A 19,023-nucleotide genomic window follows, 5' to 3' on the forward strand; every position below is an offset into this window, starting at 1 on the left:
ACCAAGCAGACAAGAACCTAACAGTTACCTTGGACTAAAAGGACACCTGCAGATCTCAGGGATGAATATATGAGCAGGGCAAACAGGTAGGAAGGAGACTTCCACAGGTTGGTCTTCCAGTCTCCAGAACTTCCAGTTGAGGGGCTCAAGGAGGAAAACATTTCTAGAGTAACTGAAACCTTGTCATTTAAGAGTAAAAATAGATCACAACGATCAGGTGGGGTGAAACCACCTGTGAAAGTTGGTGGTAAGGACTGAATTATTCACTGGCGGTGGTCAGGGTGGCTGTGGAGAAGGGCAAGAGGAGATGATTTGTAGCAAGCTGTTCTGCACTTGCAGAAGCAGAGCAGGAGGTCAGCCCTGGGTCACTGGGGTGGTGTCACCAGCCAGGCTTTGGGTGAGGCTGAGGGTTTGGATCAGAGCAGCCACAACAGGGTGGGTGACCAGCTTCATTCTTGAGGTGGCAGCTGCCAGAGCAGCTCCTCATCCTGAACCTCCACCACACTGAGGTACCTCACCAGAAGTGTCCCAGAACAGAGGGATTGTCCTCCCTGGAAACAACCACATGAAAATGGGGAGAGACTCATGGTTTGAGCACAGAGACTTCAGTCTCAGTGCAGTCATCCAGCTCTCACTCTTAATTCAAACAGGACTGTAACCACTGCCCAGGTGTGACAGGGCTGTGCAGAGGGCACAGACACTGTGGGGCATGGTTCACACCACAGGGACTGACAGTTCTTCTGCATAGGTGTTTCTGGAGGGATGAGGTCCTGCCAGCAGGGACCGGTCTCTGCTGACACCTGGGGCCCTGTTCTGCACTCGTCTTTTCTCAATTACACACTCACTGCATTTATGGAGGCACCAAACTCACAGCTGCTCCTGGTTTCAGCTGGGATGGATTTGATTCTCCTCTTGGTGCCGTGTTTGGGGTTTAGTGTGAGAGTAATGTTGATTACACCCCGATGTTTTAGCTGCTCCTGAGCAGTGCTTACCTCAAATCAAAGCCTTTTCTCCTTCCCAGGCTCTGCCAGCAAGGAGGTGCTTAAGGAATTGGGAAGGAGAAGAGCTGGGACAGGTGACCTGAACTGGCCAAAGGGATATTTCACACCATAGAACATCATTTCCAGGATATAAACTGGGGGAGCTGCCCAGGAGCTGATGCTTGCTGTGGGTGATGGGCTGGGCAGTGGGTGATGAGTAATTGCATTGTACATCACTGGTTTTTCTTGGATTTTATTCCTTTGTCCCCTTTTCATTACTATTATTATCATTATTATTGATTACATTTATTTTGTTTCAATTATTAATCTGTTCTTATCTCAACCCATGAATTTTTTACTTTTTGCTATTCTCCTCCCCACTGGGGGTGTGTGTGGGGAGAGTGAGAGGCTCTGGGGTATTTATTTAAAGCCCAACATGGGTAGCTCGTGCTACATAAGTGTCCTGGCACTTCTTTGACTGGCTTCATTCTCTAATCAACTTGCTCCTGTCACCTTCCTTAGGGATTTCAGCTGGGCAGAGCCAGGGACACAGCACTGAGCTAAAAGGATCTTGGGCTTGATTGAGATTTGACAATCCTATGTCCTCATGTCTAAACCAGGGGGGCTCTGTACACCTTGTGCATCTCTCAGCTATATTTAGGTGTAATGTACACACTTCATGTAATTCTGGGAAAAACCAGACAGCTGTCATGCTGCCCAGGATTGAACGAAATAGCTTTTAAGAACATCTAATTTGTGATGTAGTTCAGTAAACAAAACCAGTGACCAGATGAAATATATTCCACTGTGTCTAAATGAGGGTGAATGGCTTAGTTGGGAGTGAGAGTGAAAGAGGAGAATCCTTCAATTGAATTGTATAAAAACATAAGAGTTAAAGAGAAAGTAGGTTCTTAGCAAGACAAATTGAAGCTCCCACATCTACATTTCAAAGCCTTCATTGTCCCAAGGCAAGACAAACAAAGTGGCATTTGCATATTCACTGACACTGGAGCAGTGTCCAAAGGCATCAGCCGAATGGAAGAAACTGAGAGGAGGGAGGTGAAATTACCATACAATGATTTCCCTCAAATTGAAAAATGAGATAGAAGGAGTAGGAGGGGAAGCTCCTAAGAGAATCCTTTGATGCTTGCTTTTTCTGAAAGGAAGGCGTACATGGGAGGTTGTGATTTACAACTGCAGTTCAGTGATAGCTAAATCTGACTTGAGGGCTCTCAGTGATCCAGACTCCCGACTCAGGGAGCTGAGCTGGAATAAACTTCTTGTGCCAGCTCAGGTTTGCTCAAATAGGGCTGATTGGTAAACTTTGTGCCAGCCTGTTTCATGTCAGATGTCCCATCAGCATGCAAAGAGAAGCAGAGTTTTGTTGGACCTTGCTCAGCCTGTCTGGGGGCCTTTCCATCAGCCTTTGGTGCTCTCCTCCCACCCATGGAACCTTCAAGTCGCTGCCTACACACATCATCACCCGCCCCAGACACAGATCACAGCCTTCTGTGTTTCTTTTCACTTTGCATATCATGGATCTTCCTTGTCCTTATTATGGACCTTCACGTGGGCCTTGCCTGGCTCGGTGCTGCCACGTCACCTCCACTGTCACAACACCACTGACCTTCCCACACCTGATTGCCACTCCCAGCCACAGTGAGTCCCACTGTGAGCGAAACATCCCTCTTTCACCTCGTGCAGACAGGATTCTGCTCCCTGATGACATCTAGGCAGTGTCTCGTGTGGGTGCTGCTGTGGGGCCACACTGGAGCAGTGTAGGACCAAGGTGAAACCTGTGGGAAAAGTCTATAGGAAGGACAAGGATACTGGTGGCCCCTCATTACTGTCTGTGCATCAAGGATCTTGGATGGAATTAGTGACAGGGCGAAGATCTTGCATGGAGAGTGTGTGGGAAGCCTTGCAAGAGTGTTAACAAAACTGCTTCCTCTCCATGAAAGAGTGGCAACCTGGGGAAGAGTGCACATCCATGGGCCAGCAACTCTCAAAGAAACTGAGCCATGGGAATCAAAACAGTGCTGGTGGAAAGAGACCCTTGGAAGTCTCCAGCCCAGCCTTCCCTGGAGCAGGATGAACCCAGAACCAGGTCAGAATAACCAGGGCTTTGTACAACTGAACCCTGTAAACACTGGGGGATAAAGACTCTCTTTGCAATGGGCCCAAGGCTGCACCACCCTCCTGGACAGTGAATGTTTCCTGATGCCAAACTTGAACCTCCTAAGCTCGTTTGTGTTTCTTGACCCTTCCTATACTGTCTGGCATCGGTGACAAGAGTTTGGCTCTGTCATCCTTGTGTATTGGCCCTTCAAAAGGTCACAGGCTGCTCTAAGACATTCTGAGTCTCCTTTTGCCCAGCAGAAAAGGTGATGCCTTCCCTCCACCTCTCTGCCAATCCAGCCTCTCCCTCCACCTCTCTTGGCCGATCATGTGCCCCAGGCTTTGACCATCTCATTGCCTTGCCTGATCCCTCCCCAGTTTCTCCCCATTGTTTCTGAACTGGCAGCTTGCAACTGAATGCGGTGTTCCAGGGGCACTGAGCACTGACAAGAACTTCCTCCTGCTTTCAGCTGTTCTTCTCCACACAGACTTCAGCAGGCAAGCAGCTTGTCTTGTTTGCAGTGAATGACTGCCAGCTCATTTTCAGGCTGGCATCCTCCATCCCCACCAGCCTTTGGCAGCAGGATTGCATCTCAGCCAGTCTGCTCTAGGTTCAGCTGAGTTCTCTGCTTTTCCTGCCCAGATTTTCCCAGACTGACACTGTTGGGAATGATGATGCAAAAGCCTCTTCAGTTGTTCCCAGCCAGATGTGTTCTCCTGTTTCATCACTCTGCACGCACTGTCCAGATCTCTGTGTGCTTTGCTGCTCCCCGGGCCTGTGCCAGGCTTGGAGACTGGGCTTGTGTTCCTGTCCAGGCTTTGGTCAGGGCTGTGCCACATCCCACTGCCTCCCACCACAGAGAGCAATTCCAGACTGAGAGCACTGAGAGCTCTGCTGAGAGCTTTACTTGTCATCCTTTTCCTACAACAGCTCCTCTTGTCTTTTCTAAAATGTGCCTGTGCACAAACGCAGACATGGCCACACACACACACATCTACACACGTATTTACATACGTGCACACCACACACCTGCATATGTGCAGCCACTCACATGCACATATGCACACAGCATGTATCACATCTCAGGGTGGGAAGAGACCTTAAAGCTCATCTCAATCCAACTCCCACACACTCCACTATCCCAGGCTGCTCCAAGCCCCGTCCAACCTGACCTTGGACACTTCCAGGGATCCAGGAGCAGTCACAGCTGCTCTGGGCACCCTGTGCCAGGGCCTCCCCACCCTCACAGGGAACAATTCCTTCCTAATATCCCATCTAACCCTGCTGTTGGTCAGTGGGAAGTCATTCCTCTTTATCCTGTCCCTGCCCAAAGTCCCTCTCCAGCTCTCTTGGGCCCCTTTAGGCACTGGAAGGGGCTCTAAGGTCTCCATGAATCTTTATCTTCTCTGAAAAAAACTGCAAACCTGCTGTGAAGTGTCCAGCAGCAATGCCCACAAGCAATGCCCTGGGATTCCTGGGACAGGACATATTCTTATCCTGATCATCTATTCACCATGCTATGGACCAGGGCCATGGACCAGGGCCATGGCATCCAGCCACTGGGGATCTCTGAGCAGCAGAGGTGTCAGGGCAGGGGTGTGTGATGACATCTGGATCACCAGGGATCCACCCCAGGACTTATCCTGCAAGCACAGCTCCAAGGTCCAGGCCAGGTACAGATTTTTCCATACCTGACCAAGGTTTACTCATTTCAGGAACATCCAAATAGGACCTGCTGCCACCCCAGCTAGAAACAGAGCAAAGAAGGTCATGATGAGGGACCTGTTGACTACCTGGAGGAAAGATTAGTTTCCCAAGCTATGAAGATTCTGGTGGCCACTTTCAATTCTCTTGCTAAAGATCTGTGACACCTGTGGCTGGACTCCTGGGGATAGGGATGTCCTGTCCCAGAGTGGAGGCACAGTCTGTGTGGAGAACCTCTGGAATAAGGAAGAAGCTACCTGTGATGATGAGTCCATGGGAAGGTGAACCTACGCCCCTTCCGGAACAGGTGAAGCATTTCAGAGCTGTTTGAATCTGACTCAGCTTGGCCTCTGACTGTGATACAGCCTGATATGGGATATTTCCATAGGACCATCACCCTCTGTCTTGCCAGTATCTCATGTACCTCCCACTGTCAGATCTGCCTTGGGCTCAGAAAACAAAGTCAGACAACACAAAGCTCTGTGCATTCATTGCAGTGACTCTTGCAGAGTGACCCTTCAGGCTCTTTCCTCCCCTCCAGCCAACTTCTGGGCATAGCTTTGGTTCTAGCATTGCCATGACAGAATTCCCATGAGAATTGAGATTATTTCTGTGACTGGGATTTTAAAAGTCACAAGGATCCGGTTGGCAGAACCTGCAGGGTTGATCCAGGGGCCTGCAAGGGAAAATACCACCTGACAATAAGAAATGTAGAAAAATCACAAGTTTATTTTTTCTGCTAACTCCATGCAAAATGTCAGGTTATGGTCACATTCATCTGGGAGTCTCTGTAAATCAGCCATGATGATTTTCCTTCCTTGTTCTAAAACCAGAGACACTCAACAACAGCTTGTGTAGCTGCTGGGAGTTTTGGGTGAATTCCCTGACCCTAATCCAACCTCCTCTTTTTGCTCCTGTAGTGGCACTTCAGAAGACTCACAGAGTCTCTCTCCTATCCCCAAGGCAATAGGATCATAGAAAACTGGCAGTAGGATCATGAACCCACACAGTGATCTGTAACCACAGAGAGAAGACAAATCCAGGATTTGCTTCAAGGGGCTCTTGAGGAACCAGCCCAAGGCCTGAAGCCTTGTTTCTGCTGTTTCATATTCATTTTAATCACATTTCCTCCATGATACATCATCATGTAATGTGGTGCCTTCTTTCCCACCCATTCCTAATGAGCCATTCACAACTCCCTTTCTGTGAAGTATTTTCCCCTGAAATTCCTCCTGAAAGACACTGGGCAGAAAGCCATAGAAGCTGCTGTCCTGTCAGTCCTCACACCATGGGATCACAACTGGACCCTCCTTGCCCTGGGGACAGTGGTTGGTGGTGGGGATGAGGACACTCATTTTGCATCAACAGCTGTGACACAGATGATCAGAATTATTTTTGCCAAGGGAAAAGTCTCTTGAAAAAGTTGAAATTTTTAAAGAGGAAAATACTGAAATGTCTGACATGGAAGAGTAGTGAAGAGAGCACCAAAAGAGGGCTACTGTAAATAGTGACTTACCTAGGACCTCCAGGAGTTTCTAGTTTGAAAAAAAAAAAAAAAAGCCTGTCTGCAGAGAATACTGTGAATATTTTCAGGGAATGCTGAACACCCTAAAGTGTGAGATTCTCAGAGGAATTTGAGCCCAGTGGTGTATGCTAAGGACACAGGAAGCAAAATATCTCCATTCATGCCTTCCTCAGAATGACCCAGTCAGGATCCAAGTCCCCCACACTCACTGCATTGTTATCTTTGCCAGAGCAGATCAAACTACTGACAATGTCCAGGGCTGAAACAAATTTGGATGCTCAAAAAATCAGTTAAAAAGGAATTTTTGGAGGCATCGAAGGTATTCTTGCACCTTCTCCAACTCAGCATGGTGTTCTGGGCTGGTTTGATGGTTGAACAGAACAAGGGCGACCCAAAGCCAGGTCTCACCCCATCGATACCTGTTCAGGGAGCACCTGAGGGGCAGGAGGGCCCAGGCAGGGGGGTTAAGCAGGAGGTTTGACAGTTATTGTTCACTAAAGTGAGCAGCCCAGCCTAATGCGGGTCATTCACTCCCTGCTCCTGCCCGGTCAGCTGCAGTATTAGCGCTGGTCAAAGGTCTCCCCAAACATTTACCATCCATTAAAAGCTAACCTTTCCATGGGATGTTTGAGCTTTGAGTGGCTGGATAGCTGCAGGCGATGCACAGGGCTTGCTGCCTCTCCGGGGGTCTCTCGCTGTCCAGCCCGTGCTGGGAGAGCAGCATTCCAGGAGTGGATGCTCCCTCCGCCTCCCATCACTCCTCCAGCAGCCCGACAGCGTGAACAGCTTGCTGGCAGCTGGACATTCCTTGTGGGCACTGTCAAGTTTGCTGGTCTTCTCCCTCCGAAAATAAACAGCAAAATGTATTTGAGATCAGAGCTTAGTAGGAAACGGTTTTAAATGGGTTTTCTTTCCTTTGCAGGGCAGGTTTTCAAAGATTTGGAATTTTTCCCATCATATATTGTGATCAAAGCAGAGATCATGGAGTGTCAGTTTGATTTTTCAGTGGGGTCTATCAGATTTGTCATTTAAATTTAACTTGGTGGATGGTAAGCACATCAGGACGGTTCTTTATGTCCAGCAGTGAGAAGGAGAGAAAAGGAAAATGCTTATAAGAAAGATCCTAAAGGATCTGACAAAGCTGCAGAGAGCTCAGGGAGGGCTTTGTTGCACTCAAGACTGAACAAGAAACTCAAGATCTGACTCAGTATCAGAGTTAAATGTTTAAGATTAGGCTTATGGCTCCATTAAAGCCTTTTACTGTATGGGATTGGATATGGCAACAAAGCAGAAGCTTTGGCCTGAAGAAAGGTATAATAACAATAGCAATAATAACAGCAATTTGTTGCTATGATTGTTATTAATGTTGTGGTGATTATTGTTGTATTTCAGTCAAAATAGAAACATGGTTTAATTAAAATACTTGCTAATCTCTAACTTGTAGAAACAAAGAAGCCTTGTGGAGAGTCAGAATTAGGAATTTAACACTGAGTTGGATCCAGTTCCAACATTTTAACTGACATAAGAACTTCTTCTCAAAACCTGGGGAGATGTTGCTCTAAGGGCAGTGATTTTATCACAGCTTGTTCCAGCTACACCCTCAGACAGCCCTTGACTGGCAGTGCTGAGTTTCTCCTCCTTTTCTCCCACCCCAAAGTTTACAGTGCAGAAGCAGCAGCCCTGGTTCACTCTCTCATGCTCTCAGCTTTGCTTTGTTTTTTAAACCCCATGTGCAAAGGCACACTACTCCCTTTTGCTTCACAAAAGGGATTCCTTACATTTTCCTGCCCTTTATCCCCGGTTTCCCAGTTCTCTCTCCTTTAACCACTTCTGTCCTACCTCAAGGTTTGAGAGATGCTCCTGGCAGATGCCTGATGAGCCTCACTTTGCTGGCAGCCCTGGTCAGCTCTGATTTCATGGCTTCTACTTTGGAGACACTTTGCATTTGTGATTTTGGCTTGAAGTGTTGCCATAACAAACCAGCATTTCCCTGAAAATAAAGCATAATATATCCTTAGGATTGTTTACATGGGAGAAAAGGGATTTTTTTTTTCCTGACACTTATGAGTGCTCAGATTCTGGCTGCCTCTGGAGGAACCAGGGTTCTGTGCATTCCCACTATCTGATGTGCAATGGTTTTCTCATTTAGGTCCTCAGAGCTGGTGGATTTAGGTCTGAAACTTTGAGCTGATTATTTTATGGATTTCAAAACTTTTGGACTTGAAATGAAATATTTCCATCTGTGAGTAGGTACAGAAAGAATGAATTTGAGCTTAAAGTTGTTGAAGGACTGCTCCTCACACTGCTGCTGCTTTTACCGTCACAAGGAGAGAAGACAAAACTGAATTCCAAATCCTTTGTACACCTTTCTGTTACTATGGATTAAATGAGCTCTATGGAGTTTAAAAGAGGATGAACGTGGGAAATGGAAACTGAAAGGGACAGAAAACTTTTTCCTGTTGAGGAAGGCTCTTCCAGGGGATCAGCACCTCCTGGGTAAGGAGGCATCAGCCAGCATGAGCATCTCTCAGAGCTGTGGCCAGGAAAGATCAGAAGAGCTTGACTGCAGGGACAGCTGAGACAGCCCCTGCATTAAATCAGCCTCACAAAATAAGTAGAAACTGCCTTAGAATGTCCCCATCAAAGCCTAATTATCTGCTGACTTCTTAGACATAAGAGAATTTTCTTTGTCTATTTAATTTCATGCTTATCATCAAACTAGTCATTAAATAGCTGAGTATTAGGGGAAAAATGCAAAGCTTTCTGGTCTGTCTTGTTTAATCCTTCAGCCCCTCCCTTCCCTCCTCCCCGTCCCACTTTCTCTCTGGCACAGTGAGGAAGAGGGGAGAGCAGGCAGGGGGTCCTGCTGGGCACTGTGGCAGTCCCTGGGTCCTGGTCTCCAGGTGGACAGGGATGTGGAAGTCCTGGGAAAGGCTGGGATGGAAAATCGCCCAGTTCCATGTCAGAGCCCAGCTCTGATTGCTGGCAATTTGGACTTGGCATCCCATGGGATGTAGCAGAGGTGCAGAAGCTACTAAGACTGAGATGAGACCCAGAGGTCTGATCATTACAAGGAAAATGAATTGTCTGTGAGTCAGGTGAATCATTTAAACAGAACTGAAATGATTGAACAGCAAATGGTGCTGGGCTTTCCTGTCTCCTAACATATTAGTGGGGGACATTACATGAAATTGGAAAATAAAAAATTGTCAGTCACTGGAAGGCTTTTGTGTGTCAGATGAATCAAGGATGTGGAATTGCTGCTTTGGGCCATATTTGAAATCGGGAACATAGAAACATTTAAGCAATGACTGGCTACTTAAACTGATGCCAGCCCTGTCCCACTGGGATGAGCTCCTGCTTTAGGTCTCGGCTGCTCCTCAGCTGGGCTATGTGGAGGGAATCGGGCAGGACTGAGCCTGCAGCAGCTTTCTGCAGCCTGCTTGATAAACCTTCTTCTGGCCATGGCAGGATTTTGGCTCAGCTAAACCAGGACACACCCAGGGAGGCAATTCTCAGCTTCACGAGGATTTGTGCCAATGTCCTGTCTGCTTCTCCAGTGCAGTCTCTCTCCTTCTGAGGGCACATCACTGTCCAGTCAGCCTATACAGCAAGACAATCCCATCCAAAAGACCCTTGATTAAGTGTTTTGCCTTGATGCCAATTCCTGCTTTCTGCACTTTGGTTTCTAATGTCCAGGAGGAACCATTCCCTAGCAGCAACCTCCAAGCTGTAAACTTTTGACCTGAGCTAATTACTGAATTCACTTTATAGAAGTAATGAGGTTTTGAGCCTCTGCAATGCCTTGGAGGCTCTAGGGAGTCCGAGCCAAAACCTGAGCTCCCTAATCAGTTCTGACTCTGTTTTTTTTATTCATTTACCGAGTGCCCCGAGGCACTGCCGCTCCTTGAGCTCCCTGGGAGGAGCTGCAGTGCTGCTCTCCCCAGTCTGCCACTGGGCAAAACATCCCAGTCAGGGCTGCAGGTACACTCAGCACCTCAGTGATGAGAGGAGGAGACACCAGTGGGGACCAGTGGTCAGAGCAGCAGGGCCAGGAGAGTTGTGCTCAAGTCTTTCCTGAAATCTACTATTGGGCAACTGGGATCTCCTCTTCTTCTGCCTCAAAACCTCCAATAAAGAAACGGATAGAATTTTGCTGTCTGTGGGAGAGCATTTGGATAGCTGTGGGCAGTGTAATGATGAGAGGAGGGGAGGTGTGGCTGTACAGGACCATTCATGGACACTGGCAGCAGCAGCACAGCAGGAACAAGCAGTGGAAACGCTGCAGAGATGTTCCTGTGCTCTAGGCAGCTTGTGAAATCCCATCTCCCTCACTTTGCTGAGTTCTTCCCACCCAGTACAGGCAGGCCTTAACCAGCAATCCAAAACTAAGCCCAGAGAAGCTGTGGATGCCCCATCTCTGGATCTGTTCAAAGCCAGGTTGGACAGGGCTTGGAGCAATCTGGATTTTTTCTACTGGAAGGTGTCCCTGCCCATGGCAGTGGATTGGAAATAGATGAGCTTAAAGGTCCCTTCCAACCCAAATAATTGTAAGATTCTATTACTCTGATTCTGCCTTTCCCTGGGAACACTCAGGAGCTGTCAGCAGCTGAAGAAGAGCTGGAGACCTGCAACAAACCCCTCAGCCCAAAGCCCATCACTGGTCTCCAGTTGCTCACAGAGTTGATGGTCTCAGCTTCCCCTCTCAAAGGCTTCCCCTTGCCCTTGTGCTTGCTGTTTGTCCTTCTCTCTTATGTGCTGAGGCACCCCCAGGGCTGATACTGGGGGGAAGGTGACTGTGTCACCCAGGTCAGGACACTGCTGACCAGCTCCACCTCCAGCAGCCTCCCACCCTGGGGCTGCGTGGTGAGAAGAGCATCCCCACTTCCCCAGGTGGGAATGGAGAAGGGAAGGTGTAGTGTCCCTGGCCACCCTCATGACCAGTTTGAGGCATGAATGATTCTGCAGGCAGATGTGACCTCCTGATGTCAAGCCAGCTGTGCTGCCATGGTGGGCTCCTGCTGAGCCTCACTGGGCAGTGGGGGACCCCAGGGTGAGCTCTGCCCCACAGAGGGACCCCAGGGTGAGGTCCACTCCACGCTGGGCAATGGGGGACCCCACCCTGAATCACCCCCAGCCACGTCCTGTCCACTGCTGGCAGAGTCCAGGCAGACAGAGCTTGCTTTGCCTGCCAAGCCTCTCTGTGCCCAGCCCTGCAGTGTGGGCAGGAGCAGGGTCAGCTGGGGCACGGGGAAGGCAGAGCTGCCAGAATGCAGGAATGGCCCTGCTGCTGCTGCTGCTGCTGCTGCTGCTGCTGCTGCTGCTGTGGATCCCGGGGAGGCAGTGCTGACAGGAGCAGGGACAGGGATTTACATTGCAAATCCACACAAGGCTGAGCTCGAGGGCCAGTGCAATCATTATTGTGGTCTTGGCAAACCCAGCTCTCCTCGACGAGGGTGATGTGCTTGGTAATTACATAAGATTGGCACATCTCTTTCTGCTGTTCCTCTGTCTCCCTTCAGACAGAGGGTTGGTGACTGAAACTGGAGACTTTGTGAGCATCCTTTGTTCAGCCTGACAACTCAGATAATGGCATTTATCACACAGGTTTGAGGCATCACCTCACCTGACACAGGCCAGGGCAATTAACCTGCAATGCAAATGATATTTTGATTTTGAGGATAAAAATTCCCCCAAAAATACATGTGATAATTCTATTTTTAGCTCATAGTCATGCAAGTGAAGGCTGTGGCATCTGAAACCCTCAAAAATTCAGTGTTTTAAAACAGCTGTAGCAGAAAAGTAAAGTCACTGGGGGAAGCAAGAGTGGTTCTCCCAACCAGCTCGTGCTATGGACTCTGGGGAAGGGGTATTGGCAGGTGGAAATGCACCAAAGTCTTTTGCCATCAGTGAAGATTAACTGATTTTGCACCACTTGCTGTGGACAAAGTACTTGATTTGGAGGCTGCAGGGAAGTGATGCAGAAAAATCTGTGACTGGACAGGTCGGAATAAACTGTGAGCACCTGTTACCAACACACATTTATAATATTCTACAGTAATATAATTATAGCATATAATTTTATAATATTATATAATTTTTATAGTTCATCAGATCATCCAGGAGGAGTTAAAACTTTATCTTGGAAAATCCAGATTGACAAGGATAGCAAGCTATAGCCAATTCAGTGGTGGATGTGGCTGACAGAGAGTGTTCTTGAATTTCAGATACCTTTCCAAAAAAAAAAAAAAAAAAGAAGAAAAAATTATAAGAACTATGTTAAAAAAGTCCATCTTTTCAGGATGCATGGTCACTTTGCTGTCAGTGGAACTGCCCTGGCTGTGGGCAGCATGACTAGGGAGGTGAGCACTCCTGAGTAGGCTCAGGACACATTGGTTTACCAGAGACTAAAATGATTATGGGATAATCCAAAACACTTGGAGACAGCAATAAATTTTGGAGCTCTTGTGCCACCTCTTATGTCCCCAGCTGCTGCACCATCATGCTTGGGGAAATGGGACAATGCTGGCAAACTTGAAGGACCTATAAAGGAAATCCATTTCATTAAAGCAGGGAAGAGTGGTAGATGTAATTTTGCAGATTTCATTTGGTGTTAAATCCACCTGCCTTTCAGTGGGGCAGATAAAACCCTGCTGCCAGTGGAATCAGTAACTGGAGTGGGAAATGCAACTGGACCTGGGAGGAGTATGAAATGTGAGGTAAGAGGTGCAAGGCTGGCTGCTGGAGGTAGATTTTTTGTGATTAGACCATTTAGTCTGGTCAGAAATAGCAGATAAGCTTTAGGGAAAACAAGCCCTTCTCTGAATTTGAAATAGAAGCAGCAAATTGACAGATGGCTCAGGATAGCAGGAGCAGTGCATCGGGGCCAGCTAATCACTGGAGATAAGATCTGCAACACAAGCAGACATCCCAGCCCCCGCTGTGGCACTGTCCCTGTCCCTGCAGACATCCTGGCAGGTGGGGAAATGCCACCGCACCGAGGAGTGACCTCATGTCCCAGGGGACACATGCAGCTCCAGCTGTGGCAGAAGTGCCTGGTGCAGCCCCGCTGCTAGGGGGCGTGAGCCAAACCACTGCCAACCTCAGCCTTTGATGGGAGCCTCAATCTTGGGGAATAAAAAAGCTCATGAGACACAATCTGCCTCTCCATCCCTGGGCAAGTGTTTTCCAGCCCCAAGGAAATACGATTCATATTACCCACAGGTATCAAAACCATCTTGTGAGAAGATGGAAAAATTAAATTCCTGAGGAAAATGTTTGTAAGAGCATCAGGAGAGCCAGTGCTAGAGCTGGATCTTCTTTTCAGTGGGGTGTGTTGTGTACTGTGTGCAAGCTTGGTAAAGAGATCCACTCCAAAGGCATCCCTGTCCCCAACTGTGCTGTGCATTTCTGAGTGTCACTGCGATCCAGAGCTTCCTGGGCCATCAGAAACTCCCAGGACACCTCTCACAGAGCACCTGACTCACCTGGGTGCCTGGAAATGGCCTGGAAATCACCACCCTGCTGTGGTTACACTGAACAACACCAGGCTGGCTGCTATGGACTCAAAGTAGTTACCCAGAAAAGTTGTGGCTGCCCCTGGATCCCTGAAAGTGTCCAAGGCCAGGCTGGATGGGGCTTGGAGCAACCTGTGACAGTGGAAGGTGTCCCTGCCCATGGCAGAAGTGGCACTGGATGAGCTTTAAAGTTCCCTCCCACCCAAACCATCCTGGGATTCCATGATTCGGTGACTCTGGCACAGGAGCTGCCAGGCAGGACTGAATGGTGAATTCCATCTTTTATGCCTCCATCCCATCCCTACACTTGCTCCTGGTCTCCATTAACACAAGAGCCTTGGGATGGTTTTGTTCAGATTACTGGGGAAGGTTTTAGGAAAATTCCTCTATGACATTCCTGAGAAAACTCTCCCCCTCACCACTGCAGACAATCCCATTTTCCCTCTTGAGGGACTGGGGCTGGATTGACAGGAGCCGACATCCATCCTGTGGGTGCTTGCAGCTCCCGGGGCCTCTTTGTGTCAGGCTGCTTTAACAACAAACAGAGCACAGCCCCTGCAGCATCCCTGCGGAGACACGGGGAGAGGGACCCGGCACGGCCAGCTCCTCATGCCTGAACTACCCCGTGGATGGAATGCAGATGAAAATGATTTTCACTTTTTTTTTTTTTTTTTTTTTTCATTTTAAGATCCCCCATACTGACAAAATGTGAGTATGAGGCAGATTGACATCCAGATTTGACTTGGGAAATAGTTCAGCATTAACGTATTAAGCTAATGAACTCCAGTTATCCGGATTGGTTTGCCAAAATTAGACCCAGGAAATAGCTGTTTATTCAGTGGGAAAGAGAACATAAAAAATTTGCCCCTAAATTTTCCCGAAGCAGCTGATGATGTTGTCTAATTTCAACGGAATTCTTAACCTGACACATTTCAGAGAGACTGACTGTCAGGGAACTGACCTCTGGAAAATTCAGGATAATGGCACATGGTGTTGCTCACAGATTTTAAGATTTTCCTATGTAAGTGTTACATTATGCATCCAGTCCAGGGTTAATTCTGTTACAGACAGAATCTGCTGTAATACATTTATGTATCAAACAGGGTTGCCCAGTAAAAATATTCAAAAGATTTTCAAAGCCAGAGCTTTTAAGGCCAAAACTCAAAGATTTCTATGGGATTTGGAATTGAGGGAGGATGCCATTTCAATTGAAGGCAGTTGAGACCCACGGCAGGCTCCTAACAGGTTCCTGATGCTGGGCAATAGGAAGAAGTAGTGGCAGGATTATTGGAATTTCATTGTGCACTATCTGGGGAAGGCAATGTAATTTCTTGCCCCTTCTGTCTCCTTGGCTCTGTTGGAGGAGGCTCTTTGCTCCTCTTTCCTGAATTTCAATGATAAGGTCAAACAGGCAGGATCATCAGGGAAAAGGCATGAAAAACTCAGTCCTACATGGTGAAGTGAGTCGTGTTTAATCATTATTATGATAATATAACATTTATAGTGCAGTGGAGGCGTGGGGCTACTAACAGAGCCATGGGGTGCCTGCACCAAAAATCCATCAAGGTCAGTATTTCACCTCCAGCAGCCCCGTGTGGCTGCCACCAGGGAAGGATGAAAGCACGAGGAAAATACACTCTCCCAGGATATTCTCCAAGCCTCCAGCCATTTGTGTCTCAAAGATCCCTCAGGCTGGGGGATGCTGCAGTGCTCCTCACCACGGGGTATATTTTGTTTTTATTCCTATTCCTGCCATATTTCCCTGGCATCATTACAGAAGGGAGGGAGGGAGTGAAATTGCAGAGATGCTCCTTGAGTCCTTGTTCCCTTGGCCTGGCCTTCACCATCCTTTCCACATCCCTTTCCCTGGGATATTTGTGCAGAAGGGAATGATGGCCTGAGCCTTTTGTGACTCTCATGGCCACAGATCAGTCCCAAAACTGACTGTGACAGTCGTGCAGAAACATTCTTAATTTGCGAAGATGAGCAGGAAGGTGCAATGTGTCTTTAAAAAGCTCCTTGCCCAGGGAGACCTGGGTCCAGCACATCACCCAAAAGCCCGAGAAATCTGATAGATGAGTCTCCAACATTCTTGTCATGTCTCCCCTTCTCGTTTTGCCCCCTTCCCCAGGCTGGAAGTGCTGAGAGGCGTGCTGTGAGGTCTGCCTTGTGTCCGGGAGCCTGTCAGAGCTGGGACACGCAGCCCATGGCCTGCAGCTGGACTCACAGGAGTCTCCATCAAGCACTCATCCAAACGTCTCTACCGGGCGGAATGCCCTGGGGTTCGGCACTCCTTTGTTTGGAAAGCCACAGTTATTTGTATCAGCAAAGCATGCAAAGAGTGCCCCAAAATGAGAGGGAGGGGGAAGAGAGAGGGAAGGGGGCAGATAATTTCTGTGCCTGATGGGATCACGCTCAGGCAGACAGGGAGAGACGCATTTTTGGGGTCTGATATTAAGCAGAGCATCAGTGTTTTTGGAGAGAACCCCAAGTCCCATGGCTGTGAGGGGGACCTGGGCTGGTGCAGGCAGAGCAAAGGAGACCCTGTGAGGATCCAGCTCTCCTTTGGGTGCTGCCAGGTTTCACAAGGCAGAGGAGAGCAATGGGGAGGAGCAATGGGGTTTGAAAGCTGCTGCTGAATGCACACGGAGTCTGCAGATTGTGTGATAGAGAAAATCCCCCAGTCGGGTTTCTGGGAGAGCAGAGAATATGAAATCCTTTTTCTCCAGTAGATGCTACACAGGAATGACCTGGGGACATGAGAGACAGTGATAAGTGACTCTCTCCATCCCCTTTTATCCTGTTTACAATACAGAGGCTTTCCTTGAACAAAACCCTTTTTTTTCCTCTCCATGCTTCTGGCTGTTGTGTCTAAATTAGCCAATTTGCTGAAGGACTCCTCCTGGAAGGACTTGAAGTCTAACAAGAATAGATGCTGGGTTGCAGCATGTTGTTTCTGGCAAAAATCAATTTCTTCACAAAAGAACAGAAATCTGTTCTTGTATTTCAGTGCTTGCCATTTCATCAGGGCTCCTGTGATACCTCTCACAGCCTTGGCCAGGAGGGAATCCCAGGGTCTATTTCCATTCAACCTATTTCCAGAAGTGTTTGAAAACGGGGTCTAATGGCTCAGGGAAGGGGGAGCAAAGCACGGGGAGAAATGTGTTTGTTACTGCTGCAGTTAATGGTTTTGTTGATATGCTGTTTATCCTTGGGCTGATGTGATTTCTGGGACTTGAGTTGCTGTTTGACATCCAGGGGATAATCTCTCGCCAGAGGCCTGGATGGCTGCATGGCAGGGCAGGGCAGACTAAGTCTGATGCATCATCTGAGACACAAAAGATGGACCCACAGGGACAGAATCTCTCATTAATTAAAGATGTGTTGTTGTTTCTCCTCTTTATATCTGTGTAGTGCTCAGGGATGTGTTCTCCTGTGACAAGGCTGCATTCTTCAGGTGCTCACCCTGAACTGCAAACGAGCAACAACAGAAAGAACCCAACACTTTGGAGATTGTTCCAGCCTCCAGGTTTCCCAATTTGCCCAGTCTCACATCAGGAGGTGTCTGCCTTCAGCTTCCCCACCTCTGAAAATAATTTCTCACTTTTCCTCCAACATTTGTCATCCTTCAGTAGCCTGAATTTTTGCTGTACAGTTATTTTGGTTTTGTCTAAGTCAAGTGCAGGACAAGGCTGAGTTTTCCGAAGGGAGTTTAGAATTTAAATCAGTGTATTTTATTCAATAGTATTAGAGTGTTTTATCTGGATCTCAGTTTATCTTAATCTCAGTTTAAGATATTATTCTTGTTGATACAGCAGGTTTCCCTTCACACCACAGGTGGGACACGCAGCACAAACCCAGAAAAGGGCAGAATCAGCTCAACATCAGGGGGAATTCAAAGCCTGAGGAACAAGTATAAAATGACAACATTTAATAGAGGGAAGAAATAGTGGAGGAGAGAGCTGAGTGCTTGTCTGGACCATGAGGACGGAGGCTATGGACTTTTAAATTATTGATCTTGTGGTATAGAGTTAAATGCTTTACAGAATACAAGCCTTTCCCAATTTTTCCCCATCAAGCTCTTATTAGCATGAAGTTTGTTGACAAGAACTATTTTCCACTAAACAGCAATGACAAGGCAGAGTTATGGTCCTAATTTGAGCTTTTTAATCAATCAGTGTTTGTACCTGTGCCTCTGATGTCCTGCTGCCCTGACTAACTGGGCTATATCTCCCCACCACATTGGGTCTTTTAGAATTCACCTTCTCCTTGCTTTTCCCATGAAGTAAAAGGTGACCGGAATTCAGGTGGCTCAGCCGACTCTGACCACAAAGATACTGGCTGTTGTAGCCCAGTACATACAAGGAAGAGTTGTGGCTTCAGCTGTGGTGGATCATCTGGTCCAAACAATGAAGAGTAAACTGAAAAAGCAGCCTCTCATCCAGCCCCAGAGCAAAGCTCCGTGAGACAGGACAGGAACCTGCAGTTCCACCATGAATGGGTCACATCCTGCTGGAGAAAATTTAGTGCATCTCTAAGTATGGAGAAAAAACAGGAAATTAAGAAAGCAAAACTATTTGCAGGATGGACACTCTAAACTGACCGTGATCATGTGTGAACAAACCTGTGAAGTGCAGGCAGTTCCCCGGCAATGAAACACTGAACGGGACAGCAAGGGATGGTGCAGGACAGGTGTAATGATGATGAAAGAACACGAAGAGTTTTTTTAGAAGGGGTATCTGGATGTAGGATTCATCCTACGAGGAAGGAAGTATCAGCTCAGTATCTGCATCTCCAAGTGTGTTGCTCACCGCAGTGCTAGAGGTGACCTGACCTCTGGAGGTCCCACCTGCAGAGCTGTGTCCAGCTCCCCCTCGGCATCAGCAGGATGTGGAGCTGCCCCGAGGGCTGGAGCCCCTCTGCACGGAGCCACGGTGGGACCTCGGGGTGTTCACCCGGAGAAGGCTCCAGGGAGAGCTCAGAGCCCTTCCAGGGCCTAAAGGGGCTGCAGGAGAGCTGGAGAGGGACTGGGGATAAGGAATGGAGGGGCAGGACACAGGGAATGGCTTCTCAGTGCCAGAGGGCAGGGACAGATGAAACATTGGGCAGGAATTGTTCCCTGGGAGGGTGGGGAGGCCGTGGCACAGGGTGCCCAGAGCAGCTGGAGTGTCCACGGTC

Source organism: Chamaea fasciata, unplaced genomic scaffold, assembly GCF_029207755.1.
Source record: "Chamaea fasciata isolate MVZ Bird 193981 ecotype frontalis unplaced genomic scaffold, bChaFas1.0.hap1 SCAF_27, whole genome shotgun sequence".
Lineage (NCBI taxonomy): Eukaryota > Metazoa > Chordata > Aves > Passeriformes > Sylviidae > Chamaea > Chamaea fasciata.